The sequence below is a fragment of the Prionailurus viverrinus genome, chromosome A3, assembly GCF_022837055.1.
Source record: "Prionailurus viverrinus isolate Anna chromosome A3, UM_Priviv_1.0, whole genome shotgun sequence".
NCBI classification, from domain to species: Eukaryota; Metazoa; Chordata; class Mammalia; order Carnivora; family Felidae; genus Prionailurus; species Prionailurus viverrinus.
In genome coordinates this window covers 85,635,435-85,656,755 of record NC_062563.1, presented here as the reverse complement: position 1 = coordinate 85,656,755, position 21,321 = coordinate 85,635,435, and the positions used below count along the sequence as shown (strand labels likewise).

General features: G+C 42.1%; 1 long non-coding RNA gene across 1 annotated transcript in view; it reads left to right on the top strand.

The window, feature by feature from the left end:
- LOC125162732 (uncharacterized) overlaps positions 1-21,321 on the top strand; it is a 524,310-nt gene that overhangs the window by 229,791 nt on the left and 273,198 nt on the right. The gene's annotated exons all lie outside the window — the stretch shown is intronic.

The following is a 21,321-nucleotide window of genomic DNA, read 5'->3' as shown; positions in this document are numbered from 1 at the left end:
AGAAAGTATTTGTTGTGCATTTGCTGCTGTTTACTGCTAATCAACATTTCTAAATGGTTTGGAGAGGTCAGGGTCCACCCAATGTCTCTCCTTACAGTGGGTTTGTCCTGATTGCCAGAGCAAATTTCTTCTTGAGTCAGGTGTACCTGACAACCTATCTTGCTAGTAAAAGAGAACAAAACCTTCAAATTCTCATGGATAGTTATTTTGGACCCTTGAGAATATGTCCAGGGAACTAAATGTTTATGAACCTCTAATTAGTACCATAGTTGAATTTGGGCTTTTGGAACCAGACAAACCTAGATTCTAATCTTGAGTTAGTCTTACAACCTATTGAGCAAATTATTTACCCTGCCTGAGTCCCTGTTTATTTATTGTAACAGGGACATGATACCTATTACACGATATTGTGAAGATGAAGTGAGATATACATGCTTAGCATGTGGCATATGATGTCATTCAATAAGTGGAAATATAATTACAACTCCTCTAGTTAATTAGTTTGGTTAATTTTCTTCCGAGTATATCTGGGTGGCTCAATCTCCTCTCCATTTTGTTTTCATACTCTCACATCCTCAGGTGGTTCCTAAGGCTTGAAGAAAAAGGAGATACTCATCTGCAGAGTATTAACCTTAAAAATGAACCTGCTGTGTTTCAGCACATAATCTCCTGGCCAGCTACATTAGTCTTTGGTAGATTGGTAGTACTGGAAATTACACGGAAATGTAAGACTGAAGAATATAGGCCCGTTGGGAGTCTGCTTTCTTCTTTTTTTTTTTTTTTTAATTTTTTTTTCAACGTTTTAAATTTATTTTGGGACAGAGAGAGACAGAGCATGAACGGGGGAGGGGCAGAGAGAGAGGGAGACACAGAATCAGAAACAGACTCCAGGCTCTGAGCCATCAGCCCAGAGCCTGACGCGGGGCGCGAACTCACAGACCGTGAGATCGTGACCTGGCTGAAGTCGGACGCTTAACCGACTGCGCCACCCAGGCGCCCCAAGTCTGCTTTCTTCTTATTGAAGTACAGAAATGTGTATACTGTGTTTTTTTTTCTCCGTTTTTTTGGAGGGCAAGTAGCTATCACTGTGGCGGTCTACACTTGACATTTTACTGTTCTGTCAGCATATTTTTGTTCCAGGGAGTTCTGAAGAGCAGTCTCCGGTTTATAAACTCTCAAGTTAGAATCTGTGGCTCTTCCTTAGTGGGCTCTAGCCTCTACCGGCACCATGGTGCTACTCTCATGAGAGTTGTCATTTAGAGTTGTCAGCATACCTGAATCTGGAAATGGGAAAGAGAAGGGAAGAAATCATGAGAAGCTCAATGTACCTGATGATCAATGTCTAGTTTAGCCTCCCAGAAAGGTTACCCTGCATAAGGGTAACCACTCTACCCCAAAGCATCAGATTATTACTTCAATTTCTTCATTTTACTTCAGGCAATTTTAGTTAGTTGAGTAGAGATTCATGACGGCTAACCCATTTCATCTGCTAAAAGTGCCTCAGGTTTTGAGAATGTTGGAGCCTAATAAACATCCATGTCTCTCTGAACAGATTCTTTCAGATTTCTTTCCTCCGAACACCTAGCTTGGCTTCCTTATCTGAACAACTTGTTATTTTGAGTGATGGTAAAGAATCAGAAGAACTCCGAATCGTGGAGCGCTATGAGAGTTGAACAGACCTAGGCAGATTCCTGCATGAGGAACTGAGGGCGGCTTGAGGCCAGAGACCCCAGAGGAGAGGGACACTAGTAAGGGTATAAAGAGAAGAAAGGCTGAAGATGTCAGAGACACACTTTATCAACAGTAAACTCTCATTTATCATTTGCCTAAAGTAATTCCCAATACCAAGAAAGAGGGAGTGGGAAAGGTAGAAAGAGAAAAAATTCCTTTAGCTAATCTTTTTCTGGGTCTTCTTATATCTTGTCATAATCCCTTCTGAGAGGTGACTTTGAACGTTTTTGTATTGTCTCATCTGTGAAATGGGTCGAAAGTTCTGCTGTACATTTAATAGAAAGGCTATAAAGATGAAATGTGCATCTGCTTTCAGAAGAAAATGCTATACGAATGCAGAGAGTTAACCACCTTTGGCTCTGGTGGCAGACAATGGGGAGCACATGAAATTAGCTCGTTCTCTCTTGCCACTTGCGAAGAATTCTAGGAAGTGCATAGTTAGTTGGTATGACTGGAGGAGGAACTTATTTCTTTCTGTTCAGTCCCCTTTTACCCATGAAGTGAAAATCTTTTTATGGACAGCCATTTTAAGAAATTAAAAAAAATTTTTTTTGGACAGTGATTTTTATGGTTCCCTTCAAGGAGTGAAGAATAGAGGTGAATCTTTGATGCCATTTTTCCCTTTGATTTTTTTTCCTTGGAAAAGGGGTAAATTTTGAGTCCCTGAGTTTTTCCTAGGTCTTACTTAGCACATGGGTGTAGCTCTTGAGAAAATTGAGCCTGATCTGTTGTGTCTTGAAACCCTCTTTGAGCTGAGCCAAGGAGCACCTTGGGCACAGCACAGTGTCTCACCTGCAGATGGAAATGGACACAGGATCATGCATTGCTGTAGACTATAGTATGGGACCCGGTGGGGGAGTCTGAGTTCTATTCTTGCCTGTATCATTGCTGGCTGTGTGATCTCTGGCATCTTCTCCCCTACTTGCCTCAGTTTCTTCATCTGCAAATGGGGAATAATGCCTGTGCCTTTGTCAGACAGTTGTGGGGATTAAGTGAGGTGACAGAATTTCTTCATTTTACTTCAGGCAATTTTAGTTAGTTGAATAGAAATTCACAACGGCTAACCCATTTCATCTTCTAAAAAGTGCCCCAACTTTTGAGAATGTTTGAGGCTAATAAACATCCATGTCTCACTGAACAAAGGATGTAACAAAGTGACTCAGACATAGTGAACACCAATATTGTTAGCTGTTGTGAGTGTCTAAAGATCCTTAACTTTTTGGCTAAGAGATGCTATGCTAAAGATTTAGGATCCCCTGCAAAATAAAAATCAACTTGAAGCTATATAAAGCACTATTGATAGTAAATACTTTAGGACAATGGGGAAACAGGATTTGACAAACAAAACTGATTTTGTGCTGGCTTCAGAAATTTGCCCACCAAAAAATGGTGCCAGACATAAGAGGCCAAGCTCTTGTACTGGCAGCTATGTACCTGCTTGACTTTCCGGGGGAGTATGGGATATATTTTCTACTACAGTGCTGAAATATGAGGGGGAGAGAAAAATCCCATTAAGTCTAGATACTTCCCATTTTATGGGTGAAGACAAAAGAGTGGATGGGATGTCAACATCAAAGTATACCAAGGGAGTAGACTCAGACTGTAAAGGATTTAGTACTTTCAAATGATTTCCATGTCCAGTGATACTTGAAGTGTTTTTAACACAATTCCATGGTATCTATGCAGAAAGATGCCATTTTAAAATAATGACTGTGAAAAGTTATTTGTCAAAACTCAAGTAACTAAAGCAAACACTTTTCTGTGCTTGACATTTATTTGGCTAATTTTCATGTATCTGTACAGTTTAATAAAGTCAGCTGTAACCTCATCCATTATATAAACTCAGAACATATTTTATCTACTTATCTCAGACCCTGTTATCTGATATTAGTGTGAAAGGAAGGAGTTTATTCTCTTTTCCTTGGTACTGTTTCTATGATCAGAACTCTTCTTTAAATGTGGCTGGATTTAGGCTTTCACTGTACGTCCCAAGTGGGTTCACCACTGTTAATGAAGGGAAGGGGTTCTAGTGATTCTCTTTATTTCCAGATGCTTCCTTACTAGTGCTGGAGAAGGAAACATGGAGATCCATTCTAGAATGTGACTTCTCTCAGAACCCCCTTTCTCTTTCTCTTTTACTAGGTAAGGTAGATATGGTTGCAGAACTTTCTTAGATTGTACAGAGATTTGTTCCTTCTTTCTCAGGATTGTTTTCCTTTCTTCTTCTAACCAAGCCTTATAACAACCCCAGGAATTCTAGGACCTGATTTTCCTTAGATCATATTAGAGTAGGGCTCTTCTCCTCATCCTCACATGTCCCATAGAGACCTCTTCTCCATTCTCTTGAAGCAGGGAATATGAGGGTGAACACTTTGGGTTTCTCCCATTCTACTTGCTTCTTTCCAAGTGTTGGAGTAGTTAACTGGGTTGCTGGGAGGCTGACATCCATGGGACAACATTGAAGTCAGTTATTAGTATGGAATGGTGCCTCTGCCTACATCCAGAGCAGATGGGCTTATGCACTTCCAGTCTCCCAGGGGGTCAAAGAGTAAACAAGTCCTCTACTCTCTCCTTGCCCTGGCATCTCTACCTAGTACTGGGCCATGTGTTAGGATGGGTTCTCTAGACTCCATCTTCTTATTGACAAGTCTCAAGGATTAGATAAGAGAAGGAAGTTGGAGAAGGTTAGAGTTGGAGAAAGAAGCTTCTACTTTACTCCCAAGTGTAAGCTGTGCCCTTGTGCCCAGCTTTATCATAGAGCCCAGTCTTTGGGTATGATTGAGCATTTGTTTGTATATTAATAAAACCAATGCTTTGACACTCCTTACTCCCATGATTCTTGGGTAGATTGGCTCAACTTGTCAGAACCCAGGAGCACAAATTGTGACTTAGGTCACAACCCCAACTCCTCCTACAAGATACAAACCCAGGGGCACCTGGGTGGCTCAGTTGGTTAAGTGCCGACTTCGGCTGAGGTCATGATCTCGCAGTTCATGGGTTCAAGCCCCGCATCAGGCTCTGTGCTGATATGTCGGAGCCTGGAGCCTGCTTTGGATGCTGTGTCTCCCTCTCTCCTGCCCATGCTCTCTCTCTCTCTCTCTCTCTCAAAAATGAATAAACATTAAAAAAATTGAAAAATAAAAGATATAAACCCAGTAGTATCATTTCCATTCCCTCAGTTGTTCCAACCTCCAACCAGGTGGGACCTTGTCCCTCCTTTTCTCTGCCCAGGTTGGCTTTGTATAAAAGCTTTGTTTTTGTTCCAAGAGAATGGCCTTGGCAATTCCCATCCCACTCTTCTAAACTTGAGTTGGAGCTATGGCTTAGGTTCTGAGCAATGTGGTTGACTAGAAAAGGAGGGAAATAATAGTTTCTGGAGAAGTGACTTCACCAGAGGCCTGTTGGGAAAAAGGAAAGATACTTGTACTCACTCTGGAAAGTGGGTTTTTTTATCTAAAAATCTGGCGCTGCCATGAGTAGCGTGGAGCTGACCCGATGGTCACTCAGCAATATAAATTTCACTTAAGAAAGAAGGAAAGGAAACAGTGATGATGCTGTTGAAGGAGAGGGGTATAAGTCTTTCCCATGGATTTTTCTTAGGGCCCCCACTTGAGGTACTGCAGATACTGAAGGGAAATGACAATGGAGACTCTCAACAGCAACAAAGGTACATTGCTGACAGGTGCCCAGGTACATTGAAGCCATTTGGGAGCCACGTCCCATTGGCTTGGATATAGAAGAAAATGGCTTCTATTGAAGAGACACCCTACCTTTCCCAGAGGGAGACAAGTGGATACTGGGGGCCACAGGGACAAGGAGCTGAGCTCTGGGATACAGAGCTTACTGTCACCTCACATAAGGTCTCTCCATTTAGGGGAGTGTGGTTCAAGACCAGTCCTATGATAGCTGAGCAGATACCGGTGGGAAATGCAGTAGGATCAGAAGGCGTGTGGTCCAGTACGAGTAAAAGCAAAGCTTCTTCTGAGTGTTAACTTTGAATGCTAAGGAGGAGGGCGGCTCAGGTGAGAGACCATATGTATTTAAATTCTGTAAGGTTATAAGATCTGAAGTGAATGTCCTGGGAGAACAGTGTGAAATGACTGTTGAGTCCAAACCAGGGCTATTTTTTATTAAATATTAATGCCACACATTTCTGCAGGGTTCATAGAACAGATGTTAGGCCTGACATTGTGGCGATTTAATTGACTAAGAATATTTCCTGTCATTTTTATCAATGTCTGGCTTTCCAATGTCTGTGAAATCTGAAAATATAAAACACAGGAAGAGATAATTAATACTCCGTTTCCATCCGTGGTTACCTGAATATTGCCCCCTGGAGAAGTTGTAGCTTTCTCCTGAGTATTTTTCTTGGAGGCAGAGACAGGCTGAGCTGACCTAGTCTCCCTGCAAATTGTTCCACTGGGCCTGTAGCTGGAGAACAGCCCACTCTGTAAGCGCAATTCTTTCTTTCCTGTTGGTTTTAAGAAAATAAGCAACTTCTAAATAAGCTTTGCTTTCGTGGCAAAAACTCCTCGGGGTTCCGATTTTTCCCTTTTTTTCTAAATCCTCCCCTCCTCCACTTTCCCAAGTCCTTTTGCTCAACATCTTCCTAGATTTAAAACAACAACAATAAAAGGCTCTTTGATAGCGAAATCTTTGCAGAGGGACCTTTCTAAGTAGAATCCAAGGAAGTGGATAGGACTTATTTTGAGCAAATTCGCAGTGACATAAAATGTGGCTTATGGTGATTTAGCATCAGGAAATATTTGCTAAGTAGAGAGCTCAGGAAAGAACAATTCTAAAGTGATTCTTGGTCAGGTGCAGCTTATAATGGGCCTATTCATAGGGAAAAAAAGCCCTAGGTCCCTTCCTCACAAAAATTACATTATTTACATGGAAAAACTGTGGTCACACATTTGCCCTGTAAGGAAGGCCATGTTGCTTTACATTTATTAAATGATTTTGGCCCGCCATGCTGAAGTTTCTGTTACAACCTCAAGGGAGAGCAGCTCATGGTAAGAGAGGGAGAAAGGAGAAGATGTGTTGTTCTCAGCCCTGGACATTAAATCATTGCAGTAGTGATTTTAGAGGAAATGAGGCAAAATTGGGCTAAATGAAAACCTGCTGGTGTGGCCTGGGAATTACCCCTAGCAGCTCAGGGAAGGCCTAAACACTGTACCGTCTGTACCCGTGGGTCTGAGCTGTTGCCCTCTGCCCAGGGATTTTGTTCTCCACCTTAAAGGTGCAGGCTTGGCCCACCTGTCTGCTTCTAAAACACCCTTGTGCTCTTGTTGTCAAAGCGAGTTGGCATGTGTCATTAGCTGAGGGGAATTAAATCCTGAGCTGTAGAAGTGTAAGGCACTTTTTGAAGGTAGTTTTTAGGATGCAGAGAGAAGTGACACTGGTGTGACAGGGAAGCCAGTGTCTACCCTGCCGTCTAATGTGATATGAGAGGAGATGACATGGGGGTCCTTGGTGGAGGCTCACTGCAGCGTGTTATAGAATATGCTTTAAGGAAACAAGACCAGGCCCCTCCGTGTGTTATAATTTAAGGGGCACGTGCATCTGAGCCTGTAAGTCCACTCTTAAAGCTAGTCTTTGAGGGGAAGGCTTGATTTCTGAAGGACCCTTGGTAAAATACAAATGTGCTATCTTGGCTGCGACACCAATGAGTTGGTGAACCCACAGGATAGATTAGTTAGTGGTTTGGGATGTCGAGAATAGGTTCCTGCAGTGAGAGGACATAAAATTGGTAAGTTTTAAAGGGAGGAGGGGGGATGGGGGAGTCCTAGGCATAGATCTTCCCTCTATGGGGTGCAACACAGTCATGTCCAGGTTGAAGGTACAGCAGGAGGACACTGAGTACTTGGAATCTCCATGAAGAATGCTAATGAAAGGAGGATAAGAAGGGCCTGAGACACATCTTGCTCTCTTTGCCAGGGCCTGTCTTGGATGGCTCATGTTTTTTCCTACCCAGACGAGTATCACCACACACAGTCCTTTCTTAAAGGATGCTAAGCATTTTGTTTTCCTACACCTGTTCTTTGGTTAAAAAAATGGGGACCCCAAGCCTAAGCCCCACAGTCGTAAGGGGCATTTATGACATAGGAAGACTGAGACATTCTCCAAGCCCAACACTGAGCATCAGACCCTGCTTTCGCTGCTGAATTTCCAGCACCGAAGCTAGAAGGCGGAAGTAGCAGGCCTGGGTGAAAAGTTAGGTGATGTTTATAGCCATGGAACCAAAATACAGGAGGAGGCAGGTGGGTGAAATTTGCCTAGGTTGCCTCCATGTGTATAAATCATGAGCTTTTAGTTCGTTTAGGGGAAAAATCAAGCATTCCTGAAACAGACCCATTTCCCCCCAGCTTTTTTAATGTGCCTTTTCCTGGATTTTGCTTTCAAATCTGCATGAATTATTTTTCTTCTATTAAATATTAATGTGCCTTTCTAAGTAGAAAAAGGGGGCAAATTAGGTCTGGTACGCATGTTCCCTGCTACTATTTACTGCTGCTGGGGGATTGCAGCAAATGCCAGCTCCCAGCACATTATTAAATCAGGCCTGCACTGAGCCCAGATGTTATACCGGAGCCGGTGCGGTAGATACAGGTTAAAACCAAACAGCAGCAGGTGCCAGGTTCTCTCTGGTGGGGCTTGCCTTCCCACATCCTTCTCCCTTCCCGCCCCCCCCCCCACCGCCCCCAGTCCTGTGTGTGCCCTTTGGCAAATTCGCCATCAACTGGGTGCAGCTCGCTCTTCCTGGAGCAGTAATTGTGTAAGGGGGATTTATTTTTTTAAGCCTGTTATTTTTTCCCCAATGACTCTTTCTACTTGATTAGTTCAGGATCAATATGTCTGGTAGGCAGAACGTGACGGGGAGGGTGATTTATCAGTGTCAGGGGTGGCTCTGGGCTTTGTTCATGTGGCTCTCCTCTTCATAGTGACTTCCCCCTCACACTGACACACATGTGCGCACGTGTGTGTGCGCACACACACACACACACACACACACACACACACTACCGCCACCACCACCAACAACACATCCTTCTCTCTGCTCTTCTCCTTATCTAAATTCTACTCATATTTGTGACCAAGATGAATTTGGCCTTCTTGCTGAAGGCCATCCTATGGTGTCTAGTTTGTGACCTCCAACGAAACTGTGATGTTTCAGATGATGATTGTTACATGGTATGGGTTATGGTTCCCCAATAGTCTGTAAGCTTCCTGAGGGAAGGAATTATATCTCAAAAATATGAAGTGTGTAAAGAGCACAGGATTTGTGGTCAGGATCCTGAATTCTGACTATGCAACCTTGGCAAATTTTTTAACGTGTAGAATACAGTTTTACTATCATCACCTACCTTCTTCCTCCTCCTCATTTCTGAGACTCAGATCATTGTTTCTCAAATTGTAACGTGCATATGGGTTTCCTAGGATCTGGAGTGGGCCTGAGATCCTGTGTGTCTAATGGGCTCCCAGGTAATGTCGATGATACTTGTCTGCTTGTCACACTTCGAGAAGCAAGGTCTCAAAGTGAATCCTAAGTGAGATAATATATGTGAAAGTGTCTCGTAAACTCAAAAACCCTGCCTATATCATTGCTAAACCTTAAGTCATCCTTGTCTCTTATTTTTTATCCCCATTTCAAATTCATCGGCAAATCCCACTGGTGCTGCCACAGAAGGCATCCTGAATGCAGCCATTTATGACCCCCTCTATCACTTCCAACCTCAGCTAAGCCACCTTCACGTCTCTTGCTTGGAGAGTATTGTAGTAGCTTCCTAACTGGTCTTCTTGCTTCTACTCCTGTCCCTTTCCTACCCTCTTCTGGATCCCTATAGTATTTTTGCATCCAGCAGCCATGTGATCCTTTTATAGTATAAATCAGATCCTAAAACTCTCCTCTCCCAAACTCTTCAGTGGCCTATGAGGGCTTGATCAATATGGCCCCGACTTATTTGCAGCTGCCTTCCTTCACCTCCTTGCCTCTCACACTTTTTCCCTCTGCAAGAACCTGGCTTACTCTGTAATTTTATCCAGCCCAGTTCTCAACTTCCCTTTCTGTAGTAGCAATCCCATCATTATTTACCCCCTGGCCTGGATTTATTATGTTTTCCATCACACCTACTACTACCTAACATTCCATCATGTATTTATGTGTCATCCGTGGTCTGTCTCACTGATGCAGAATAAGCTTGTGGGGACAGAGGGTGGTCTGGCTTGTTCTGCTCTGTATCTTCAGCATTTGGAGCAGTGCACGGCACATAGTAGGCCCTTAGATATTTGCTGGATGAAAGGGTGAATGAATTATTCTTACTTAATTGAATTGCTATCTATCCCATGCCTGACAGAGTGATTACTTCATAAGCATTTGCTGAGGCAATCATCGTTGCGGTTTTTTAAACGGACGGTCCCTGGATGTCTGTCAGTGGGACAGTTACTCATGTTTACTGTGGGTCAAGTACACCAGTACATGATTGATCTTCATGACTGAAAAATGTAGACCTTTGAACAGGAAGTAGAAGCAAATGTCTGAATTCTGAGAAGCAAAATTGTGAGAGTTGAGATGAGTTACAGGTATCTTGGCCCCTCAGGACTGCTGATCTTTGCTTAATCGCTTCTTAGCCAAAATGATGCTACACACACACACACACACACACACACACACACACACACACCCCTCCAAACCAGCCGGCCAAACCACACCAAAACTAAACCACAACAATAATGGAACTAAGTCCTAAAAGGAAAAGGACAAATTGAGAATCTGGGTTTCTGATCAAGTAAAAATGCTGTGTAAATGGGTGCACACAGGGGAGGACTTCTCAAGTTGGATAATGGAATCTCTCTTTACTTCAGTTCATCTAAAATAGCACATTAATAAACTGAACCAAATGTGGTGCTACAGCTGGTTTTATTGGTCATTAACATTTACAGAACCACGTGAAGTCATGTTTTCCAATTTCGAGATTAAAAGATTTAGCTGGCCTAATTATCGGCCTCTAAATGGGGACTGCATCAGAGTGCAGCCAGCAAAAGAGTTGTCTTTGCCTTCCAGGATGCCTTTGCCTTCGCCTTCATGGTGCAGGTGATTGAAGACAAACGTGTTCAGTGATCCTTGGCTGGATTTGACCCTACAACAGGGTGGCTACTGGCAGCTTCCTGGCCTGCCAGTGCATTGTCTACAGTTTAAAGGTGCTGTATATTGGGTTTAGGAGGCTACCTTGTACACACAAGCAAATGGCATCCATCCTTGAAATCTGAGTTATTGCTCGGGTTCTCATTGGTTTTCTGTCTTCTGTTCAGTGAGGCCAAGCCATTAATTGTGTGATTAAGTGTGATTAAAACCTCTACCTGAATGAGATTTTTGGTAAATGAATTAACTCATCAGAAATAGTGCTTGCCAGACCACGTGTCTTGATTTTTGGTTCAAGAAATACGGCAGGCTTGAGGCAAAGGCAGGGGAGGAAAGTAAGTGTGAGAGAGGAGGTGGGGGGGTGGTGCACAAAGAAGAAAATCAACCAGCATTTTATTGAAACCTTTCCCTCACCTCCCTGCCCTGTGCAGGACACTGAGATAAGTGCTCTGGGGAGACCATGGCAGAAACACACACAGAGACAGCCATAGACTCAGTTTTTGTGGCAGGGTGTGCACTGTTTGGCCCCGTGCCAAGGACAGTGACTCTCTTGGTGAGGATTTGCATCCAGGGGCTCACAGGGATATACTGTTGATGGGACTGACTCCATCAGTGTTATTTCTCCCTCCTGCCCACCCTGGACCACTTGCACATGCCCAGCATGGGAAGCCATCAGGGAGGCAGTTGCCCAGAGGGAAATGTGACTGCCAAGGTACAGTTTTTCCTGAGGCCATGAAGATAGTTTCTGGTTGTTGTAGCTTTACTTGTTTCCTGCTCTCCAGGCACATTCTAGAGAGTGCTTCTGGACTCTGGCGGGCAGGGGGGTGGGGGGGTGGGGTTGGAGGGGGTACTTACTCTGCACTGTGAGCACCTAGTTTTGCTGAATGAGTCTGACCAATCTCCAATCTGGGTTAGAGTTTTCTTTTAATTAGGACTCAAGGAGCAGGGCAGGCCAGGGGAAGGGGTTGAGATCTGAGTGACATCTGGTTTGGCAAATGAGAGACTGGCTGAGTCTTTTGTTCTCTTTGGGCTGAGCTTCCTAATGCGCAAAATGAGGACAGTTGGCCCATCAAATGACCTCACATTCTATGCTTTAATAGCAACAGTGGGTGGCCATGGGTGGTCCTGAGTGTAGGATGGCTGTGACCATCTCTATCTGTAGTAAGAAATCTGGCAGCATTATTGAAGGTGGATGGAAGGAGGGAGAGACTGAAGACAGGAAGAACACTTAAGGAATGCTTACATAGTTCCAGATCACGGTTTTAGTTTCTACTGCTTCTGACTTTTTTGTTCAGTGTCTCCAGACCAGTGTCCTCCTGATCACTGATCCTTGCTTTTTAATTCCTGTTGGTTATGGGTTGAATTCTGCCCCTCCATACACACCGCCTTCCCTTCAAAAAAGATATGTTGTAATCCTGAGCTCAGTACCTCAGGAGGTGAGGCAGTGCATTTCTGCCATTTAAGGCACTCGGTTGGTGGTGCTTTGTTATAGCGGCCCTAGCAAACTGATACAATATCTTTCTGCTCATCCGGTTTCATACCATTGGCAAGCCGTGACCACCAGCACACTGATTTCTTCTCAGTCTCCCCCAATGTGTTAGTCCTTGTATTGTAAAACTTAGACTGTGCTTCCTACCTTGCTCTTTCTTGGGTCTATCCCTGTATTTTGCACGTAACTCTCCACTTAGTGGTTGCTGTGTGTGACATGGGGAGGTAAACGTGGTGGCCCTACAAGTGAGTGGCTTTATCCACCTCTGGGCTTTCCTGTTATGCCCATACTCTGCTGCCACCTATGGTCTCTTGGGGTCTAAGTCCCCCACCATGTTTTGAACTTCTCATTAACATGTGAAGCTGAATCAGAAGGCTGAAGGCCTGTGACTTGAAGCTCCTTTCTTTACTTTTCAGATTTGTTTGCATATAATTACAGCATTCTTGATCCTGTTCCCAAACCATCCCAAATGCATTTACTCCAAGGTATGGCTCTGAAGTTGGAGATCAAGTTATAATCCAGTGACACATAACTGAAATAATGTGACAACTCTGAACAATATTAAATTCTCAAATGTCTAAAGTAAACACAAAAATGTAAGAGGCCAAAGGGGCTATGTGATCTATTAAAAACCTAGTTTCCTTATGGTCAATTTCTCTTGTGGTATTCCAATATCAGCTTTCTCTTCAAATTTCTTTTTTAACATGGGCACTGGAATTTTATCATAAGTATACGATATATTGCTTTGATCATTTCTGGCCTATCTTGTTTTACTAAAAGAAGTCAAAAGAGACACACTTTGCCATCAATCAACAGACATGCATTGACCTTGTGCTGGGTCCCACAAGCTCTCTGCTGGAAATGTAAACATGGTCTCTGTCCTAAGTGAGTTGGGGAGATAAGGCACTCACATTCCAAGTACTTAGGACAATTAAATGCTAAATAGTGTTGAGCTGGCCTCGGTGCAGTAGGAGTCTGATTTCATGGAGTGGTTGGGAGAGGTTTCCTGCCTGGATAACATGTAAATTTAGTTTGTTGCTGAAAAGGTCAAGATATTCTGCTTTCCCTTTCACCTCAAAAATTTCCCTCTACCTGCCTGTATTATTGGTTGATTATAAATCAGACTCCAAATAAGAAACACAAAATGGCCTGAGGTGGGAGCTGTTGGGAGAAGCTGTCACCCTTGATGCAGTAGTGGCCACCTTATTCATCTGAGACAGATAACACTTAGAAATCATAAAAATAACAGTCTCCTGTTAGTCTAGGCTGTCTCTTAAGATTCTGTTTCCTACACTTTACTTACCAGAAGATCCACAATTTTCTAAGATACACATAAAGTTTAAACGAGGCCACTGGGAGTTCCTTTCCCATTTTCCTGGTGGGGGAGATGGGAGACCTGTTTCCAGCTTGGAATTTGCACAGATGTGTTTCCAATAAAACGCAATTAGGCCTCATGTCTCCATTGTCCCCTTCCCATTCGCTGTGAGGTGGTGCAGATGAAGTGTGAGCTCACACGCAGGATAATAAAGCCATCGCTTGCTTCTCCTCTTCGCTTAGTTTCCTTTACAAAAGTGCAGATTTAATTTGAAGTTTGGAGAAGAGAGGAAGGAAAAGCAACTTTCCAAAACATGAGACAACAGTTCTTTCTAATAGGAACCACATTTTCCCTCTAAATTATGGTACCTGAGGGTCCCTGTGCAAGGGTTGAGAGGTGATGAAGGTAAGCTTGGGGAGGGTTTGGGGAGCTGTGGTTGATATTTTGGCCCATCTGGGCTTGCATCTCTTGGGTTTCTTGGGATTCATGGAATACATCTGACCAGAGTGAAATGTGAGAAACCCTTTAGAGAAGTGACTGTGGAAATAAATAGCAATGAATATTTATATGTCTAGACCAGAGGTCAGAACTCTTTTTAGTTTTCCAGGCCATTAGTGGGGTTAAATAAGGTCTACAGGGACCATAGGTTCCACTGGCAGGGTTAAAATCTAGGTCATAGGGGAAGGAACAAAGTAGATGGGCTGAAGGGAAAAGGTAAAGACTTAAGAAAGAAAAGGGGATATAGGGAAAAAGTGTCCACAAGGGATGAAACAAGTAGTTGTAACCAGCAATAACTCTGAATCTACTTTAGGTTCAATCATTATCTTTGGCTTAACTCAGCATTCTCATATTTTTTTATATGATTTTTAAAAGATGGTTAGATTTTTCCTATACTTTCTTTATTCTCAAAGAATAAAGAGTGGAAGATAGTAGTCACTAGTGGGAGGGGAATCAGAGTTGGTAAAGCCTGGGGAGCTCTCCCTGCAGGTGGGAACTCTCTTGAGTTATGGGGCCAGGGGTGATATAATGGAGCCAGGGGTGATATAATAGTAACTGGCACAGAGACTAACCAGTGAAACCTTCAATATTGCCCCTCTCCCACCCCATTCCCTTTGCTGCCCCCTTCTTCCTAAAATGGAGTCATGTTTGTTGGCCATCATGACACTGGAGGGGAAAATGGTTTCTGCCTTTCCAGGAATAACTCAAATCTTGTTTGGAAATATTTGGAACGTGTTGGACAATTAATCAGAGTAATTTTCTTCCAAAGAGAAAGCAGAAAGATTTGGAGTGAGATTATTTGAATAGTGTTAGAAAAAACTATCCAAGAAAATGTCCTTTAATACAGATTTTAGTTTTATATGGTGCAAAGATTTTCCCTTACAAGAAAAGATTGGGAGATAGAAGGCTTTTGTTTGTTTGTTTTTGGTCCTTGTTCTTGTTTGTTTGTTTCAAGTTTTTATTTTTTAAGTCCAGAATCAGTTCCTTCAGCCAACCATCCATCTGTCCACCCATCTGTCCATCCATCTATCCATCTACCTATCCATCCACCCATCTACCCATGCATCCACCAGCAAACGTTTTTAGGGAGTCTGCTTTGTGCCAGGAACAGAGCTAGGCACTGTGGATAGAGAGATGAATGAGAAATAATTCCTGCCCTTGGGGAGCTCATAGTCCAGTGGGAGAGAGATATAAACATTAATTATACCGGTGTGATGAATGCTGTAATAAAGTTCAGAGCAGGGTGCTCAGCTTCCCCACAGAGCTGTAGGGCAGCCATCATCTATTTTACTTTAGCCTTCTAAAGGTCTCCGATTCCTCCAAGAGTAAACTCTGAGCCCCAGATCTCAAGGGTGCTGGATTAGGTATAGCTTTAAAATAAGTCTTGCAGGTTGCAGCTGCTAGTGATTCAAAGACAGTGAAGAGAGAGGACTGTGAGACTAAGTCCCAGGGCTCATGGATTTCTGAATTTATGTTCTCTCAACTTTTTTCCTCCCTGGGGCCTAAATATGCTCTAATATGGCAGTGCTACATTCCTGCTCCAGCTTGTCTCCAATCTGCTGTTTAACTTGTTTCTTTGGGAGGTCGCTGCTTATCCAAAGAGTTTCACTAAAAGCTGCAACGGGGTAGGGATTGTGTTCCATATCCCTCACTCCATCACCCAAAGCCAGTCAAACAACAGCTGCTGAGGGCTTAGACCACACTGAGCAGATATGCTGCAATTTCTCTGTCTTCTTTTTTGTCACTACTAATCTTTACACTCTAGACTTTCCAAAGCCAGACTGCGGTCAGGAGAAAGATAGTGACAGTGGGGACACACAAGTCCCTGGCAGAATGCTCTCAGGTCGAAAACAAATATAGTCAAATATTCTAGTGGGATTTTGTTTTTGTTTTTGTTTTGCCTTTTGCTACCAGGAATAAGAATAGGAAAAGGGAAGTATGAAGTTGGGAAAATTTTTGTTGTTACCGAGGTTTGAATATTTCCAATATCAGAAATTTGTGACATAGTGGACAAGATGCTTCTATTGATTCCACTGAGAAACATTTTTAATGGTGTTTGCTACTGCGGAGAAGCTTTCCAACCAAGGGAGAAGGAATGTTCTAGATTCACATATCACCATGAATGCATGGCCTTAGAAAACAGCTGAAAATATTGGTGTAGAGAGAATGTTTTCTTTACTAGTTTAATGCTCTCCTAAAATGTAAATTTGAGTTTGTTTGGGTTGTAGAAAAGTTGAGCTGCTTGGCAGACGTTTCTGTGAATTATGTGGTTGAAGCATATTACTGACCCTTTTGGTGACCCTGAAAATGTGATTTTTAACAGTTAAGGTAGGAAAGAAATGATCAGGACTGCTAAAAGGGAGGAAGATGGAACTGATATTTTTGAAGTCATGAGACCTAAATTTAAAGGCAAAACAATTTAAAAAAAGCATGGTGATTGCTTTATAAACTGTCATATTTGGGCCATTTGGGAAAACAGGTTGAAATTTTCAAGTTTTAGCACTGGAGGGAGCAGATGTACATACAAATGTAAATCACACCCAATCGTTCAGATGACTGGGGTGGATAGGACCTAGTGACACTTAACCATCTTATGCCTTACTACATCATGTAAGTCCTGGACATAAGTCCCATAGCAGGTTGGAGCAGCCTTTTGAGGGCCTGATTCAGGGCAGGGGTATAGGAATTGACAAGTTTTCCAGTCAATAGTACCTGCATGAAGTTTTGAAACCCCCTGGATGAAGGTGCCACCGTGGTATAAAACCTCCTGTCCCATACTTGGCTCGCCACTTTCCCAAGTGAGGACATACCTCATTTGGAGCACTAGTCACTCCTGACTCTACCAGCCTTTTTGCTCTGCCCTCCCTTCTCTAAGCCCTAGCCCATGATTGGTTCTGCTTTGCTTGAACCTTAACCCTCATATGAATAGTTCCTGAGTGTTTTGTTGTTATTGTTAATGAAATCTTAGAGTCATATTAATTTTTGAAGGAAATCTGAGTACCTTCCCCAACTGAAACCAGAGAAAGATGGTACGGGAGGAAACCTATGAGAGTCTAATTCTGGGAGTTCACAACTTAATTCGAGCATATGTCCCTCTAATGACATGTGTCAGCATGTCTGTTATAGTGACTTGAGGAATATACACTGACTGCATGTGAGAATATTTATCTCCCATGTGACCCATTTCCATCCTGAATCTTCATCAGATGTTATTTTCTGCATAGGCCACACCTATGGTCCTATGCCTTTGCTCACGTTGTTCCTTCTGCCTCTGGTGCCTTTCTTCTACTTCTCCATCTATCAGGGTTCACATCGAGTCCACTTCTGTCTCTATCACAAGTATCTATCAGAATTTTTGGCATGTCACAGGATTCCAAGTGAGAAACCAATTCAGTGAATATTTGATTGAATGGAAGGGTTTGTGATGTTTGCCATGGGAAATCGTGGACCATGAAAAAAACACTAAATAATACTCAGTAGAAATCAATTCCTTTTTAGAATTATTATTGGAAGGCAAGTAGCATTTGGGAAGGCAGGAGGGAGGGAGTTACAGGTGGGAGAAACTGTAACGTCAAAGGCATAGAGGTGGAGATGAGCATAGATTTTAGGTAAAAGTGAGATGTGACTAATTAGATTGGAAGAGGTGTTGAAAGAAAGAATAGGAAATAATGTTTGGAGGGCCCATATTACTAAGCCCCTTGAGAGGTCTGGAAGAGATGAAATAGGTAATGAGTAGTCATTGAAGGTTCTTTTTTTAAAATTTTATTTAATGTTTATTTGTTTTTGAGACAGAGAGAGACAGAGCATGAATGGGGGAGGCTCAGAGAGAGAGTGGGGGACACAGAATCTGAAGCAGGCTCCAGGCTCTGATCTGTCAGCACAGAGCCCGATGCAGGGCTCGAACTCACGGACCATGAGATCATGATCTTAGCTGATGTCGGACACTTAACCAACTGAGCCACCCAGGAGCTCCTGTCATTGAAGGTTCTTAAGCAAGAAGTAACATGATGCAAATGGTGGATTAGGGAAATACAACCTAAGGTAGAGCAGGGGAATGAGCTGTAGCTGTACTGGCAGAGACTGAGTGTGGTATAAAATGGGCTGCTGTGAGTCAGGGGTGGGGGGTAAGTTTGTTCTGGTAGAATTTGAAAGGAAAAAATGCCAGACTTGGTTGAAAGGAAGAAATGCCATACTTGGTTGTAGATGAGGAGAGCTAAGATTCTTCTTATTGACTGACTTGGGATTAAGAACATCTAAAAGATTAGAGGAAGTATGTTATAAATAAATATACTTCCATCTTAAAGATTCTTTTTTATGGTCAATCAGCAAGCCCTAATTTGTGAGAAGAGATGGGTTTTGAACATCTATTATTCTAGAGCCTTGACCTGATGCATCTCAACATTTGGGCACAAATCTTTTCTTTCTCTAGTGCAGAAAATGTTAGAAGCTTTTCTGCTGATTCTAGACGAAAAATGCTGCAAAATTTCCCTTCTCAATTTACTTTTATCAACTGTGTGTTCTATCTTATACCTTTTGTAGCACTGCATATTATTAAATATTTTAATCTTTTTGTCAGTGACGAATAGAAAACAGTATCTTATTTTAATCTTGTTTGCATTTGATTGATGAATGATATTGAACACCATTTATGTATAAATTAGCCATTCATATTCCTTTCTACCTATACATATGTTATTGCCCTCTGTTTTTATAAGGGGATCCTTTGTCCTTTTTATTCACTAATAAAAGCTCTGTTTAATAATGAAATTAAGTTTTGTTCATCAGAGCTGATTTCAGAAGCCTAACTTTTCATAGATTCTAAATCTAAGTTTATGTGGATTATCAAACTATCCAATCTGTGAGTATTCAGGTGGTTTAGAACTTCCCAAATCCACCCTCCTTAATCTTCAACTACGTTTTTTTTGTGTGTGTTTTGTTTTCATATTTAAACCTAGAGTGCTAATTTAGAAAACCAAAAGTACCAAAATGTATCCTCCTCTTTTCAAATCTACGTGTCTTTTTGGTGACTCCGCATCTCTAATCTACACAAAAATACAGTGTATTTAAAGTGAAGAGGTGTTTTGGGGCGCCTGGGTGGCGCAGTCGGTTAAGTGTCCGACTTCAGCCAGGTCACGATCTCGCGGTCCGGGAGTTCGAGCCCCACGTCAGGCTCTGGGCTGATGGCTCGGAGCCTGGAGCCAGTTTCCGATTCTGTGTCTCCCTCTCTCTCTGCCCCTCCCCCGTTCATGCTCTGTCTCTCTCTGTCCCAAAAATAAATAAACGTTGAAAAAAAAAATTTAAAGTGAAGAGGTGTTTAAATGTAGTTTCAGCCTTTCCTTTGGAGTGTCCAAGATCATGCTGGGGTGGGGTGGAGGAGGAGTACTGAAAGATCATGTGTCTGACAGGTGCTGCTATCTTGGTTCTCATATTCTGAACCCCTTAAGGGAACTTGATAACTCAACTGACCATTATGCCTGTTATGGGGTAAATTGTATCCCCCAAATTCGTATGTTGAAGCCTTAAATCCCAGCACCTCAGAATGTGACTGTATTTAGAGATAGGGCCTTGAAAGTGGTAATTAAAGTAAGATGTGGTTATATGGGTGGGCTGTAATCCAATATAAGTGGTATCCTTGTAAGTAGAAGAGATCAGGATATGGACACACAAAGAAAGACCATATGAGGACACAGGGAAAAGGTGGCCTGCTGCAAGTCAAGGAGAGAGGCCTTAGAAGAAACCAACCCTGACCACACTTTGACTAAGTCTTATGTACACCTCATAAATCATTCTCAGACTCAGTTCCATGGGAGCCTAGAGGACTCCACAGACGAGTTTTAGTAGTTTTGCAATCTTTTTATTTGACTTTCCCTTGGAGAATATATTTTAACTATTTTAAAACGCTGTAATAAAAATAACACACATTCAGACTTGTTTTATTTCACGTTTTAACATATCTAAAAACACCAGCATATTAAAATGTGCTGCTAGGTTAACTTACTTGGAATGAACATCAGAATAAAATCCTGCCATCTGGATGTACATATTTGATGAGAGATATTGATATTCTGCACTGGTCTGTCTGTCTGTCTCTCTTAAATGTTGACATGATTGCTCCACGTCTCCACTGATAGAAAATTACACAAGTGCGTTTGTGAACACAGTACATTTGCACCTGCTCAGTTAAGTGCTACATCAAGCTTATTTGCATTTGTTCTCCTCATGGCATAAAACTTGTCTGTGCACCCACAACTGACTCTCTCACATCTTGAAATCATCACTTTAGAGCCAGAATGAATGTTTCCTTTTTGACTTTATGATTAGAAATGCAAGAATTTATTAGGTGTTACTAACAATTCAACTTTGAAACAGATATTTCCTACTACTTTTCTTGCAAGCTTCTGGATGAATTTAGTTGGACAGAAACCCAGGCTGTAAGGGCAGGTTGTTCTAAAACAAAGCAATACAAAACTATTGCCACTTGCAACTACTTAACCAGAATCCGTATTTTCTAAATACTGTGCGAGTAAACCAAAATGAAATAATAAATTGGATACTGAGGATTATATACAATTGTGATTATTCCAAATTTTTATATTCATCAAATCAGTCTCAGAGTGGTCGGCAATATACTTTATACTACATATACATGGCATATGTGAACTCATGAAATAAGTATATTCTAGTGAATTTCTGCTCCTATTTGTCTCAAACATGAAGATTCCACATGAAATCTCATTTTCATTAAGGATACCATTGCTGCAAGGAAACCCAGCAAAATTTCTCGCAGCTCTAACTTCCTCTAATCTTCCAAGGTGGGTGTGAACAGGGTTCAGGGAGGGGTAAGTCAGGGCATAGAAGGGTGGCTGATCACCAGTCTTTATGTTCAGCCTGGGAGCTTTCTTTTACCTTTTTGACAGAATGATTGAGTGTCTAGGTACATACCTACACCCATTCTGGGGCATTGCATCTGGTTGAAATTTCAATTGAACAAATGAATAGGCCTGTGAAAACTACATGGTATGTATAGGAAATTATCAAAGATGGCTACAAAGGTTTTTTAAATATTATTTTTATAAGGCATATTATAATTACTTTGAAACTTGCTAAAATTCCATTAAAATGTATTGCATTTCCCTGGTCACCTCCTCT